The following is a 1,874-nucleotide window of genomic DNA, read 5'->3' on the forward strand; positions in this document are numbered from 1 at the left end:
TTTCTATTTCACAACAAAGCCTCCTTCACTCACGCCGCCAAACTTACCCTCGTAAAACTGACTATCCTACCGATCCTCGACTTCGGCGATGTCATCTACAAAATAGCTTCCAATACTCTACTCAGTAAACTGGATGCAGTCTATCACAGTGCCATCCGTTTTGTTACCAAATCACCTACCACTCACCACTGCGACCTGTATGCTCTAGTCGGCTGGCCCTCGCTACATATTCGTCGCCAGACCCACTGGCTCCAGGTTATCTATGAGTCTAAGCTAGGTAAAGCTCCGCCTTATCTCAGTTCACTGGTCACGATAACAACACCCACCCGTAGCACACGTTCCAGCAGGTATATCTCACTGATCATCCCCAAAGCCAACACCTCATTTGGCCGCCTTWCCTTCCAGTTCTCTGCTGCCAGTGACTGGAACGAATTGCAAAAATCGCTGAAGTTGGAGACTTTTATTTCCCTCAACAACTTTAAACATCAGCTATCTGAGCAGCTAACCGATCGCTGCAGCTGTACATAGTCCATCTGTAAATTGCCCACCCAATCTACCTACCTCATCCCCATACTGTTTTTATTTTATTTACTTTTCTGCTCTTTTGCACACCAGTATCTCTACTTGCACATCATCATCTGCTCATTTATCACTCCAGTGTTAATCTGCTAARTTGTAATTATTCGCTCCTATGGCCTATTTATTGCCTACCTCCTCATGCCTTTTGCACACACTGTATATAGACTTTCTTTTTTCTACTGTGTTATTGGCTTGTTTAATGTTTACTCCATGTGTAACTCTGTGTTGTTGTCTGTGTCACACTGCTTTGCTTTATCTTGGCCAGGTCGCAGTTGTAAATGAGAACTTGTTCTCAACTAGCTGACCTGGTTAAATAAAGGTGAAATAAAAAAATAAAAAATATAAACTCAGCAAAAATCAGAACCCTGTTTTTCAAAGATAATTCTTAAAATCCAAATAACGCCACAGTTCTTCATTGTAAAGGGTTTAAACACTGTTTCCCATGCTTGTTCAATGAACAATAAACAATTAATGAACATGCACCCGTGGAACGGTCATTAAGACACTAACAGCTTACAGACGGTAGGGAATTAAGGTCACAGTTATGAAAACTTAGGACACTAAAGAGGCCTTTCTACTGACTCTGAAAAACACCAAAAGAAAGAGGCCCAGGGTCCCTGCTCATCTGCGTGAACATGCTGCAAGGAGGCATGAGGACTGCAGATGTGGCCAGGGCAATAAATTGTAATGTCCGTACTGTGAGACGCCTAAGACAGCGCTACAGGGAGACAGGACGGACAGCTGATCATCCTCGCAGTGGCAGACCACGTGTAACAACACCTGCACAGGATCGGTACATCCGAAAATCACACCCGCGGGACAGATACAGGATGGCAACAACAACTGCCTGAGTTACACCAGGAACGCACAATCCCTCCATCAATGCTCAGACTGTCCGCAATAGGCTAAGAGAGGCTGGACTGAGGGCTTGTAGGCCTGTTGTAAGGCAGGTCATCACCAGACATCACCGGCAACAACGTCGCCTATGTCCACAAACCCACCATCGCTGGACCAGACAGGACTGGCAAAAAGTGCTCTTCACTGATGAGTCATGGTTTTGTCTCACCACGGGTGACGGTCGGATTCGCGTTTATTGTCAAAGGAATGAGCGTTACACCGAGGCCTGTACTCTGGAGTGGGATCAATTTGGAGGTGGAGGGTCCGTCATGGTCTGGGGCGGTGTATCACAGCATCATCGGACTGAGCTTGTTGTCATTGCAGGCAATCTCAATGCTGTGCGTTACAGGGAAGACATCCTCCTCCCTCATGTGGTACCCTTCCTGCAGGCTCATCCT

The sequence above is a fragment of the Salvelinus sp. IW2-2015 genome, linkage group LG22 (genome assembly GCF_002910315.2).
Source record: "Salvelinus sp. IW2-2015 linkage group LG22, ASM291031v2, whole genome shotgun sequence".
NCBI lineage: Eukaryota > Metazoa > Chordata > Actinopteri > Salmoniformes > Salmonidae > Salvelinus > Salvelinus sp. IW2-2015.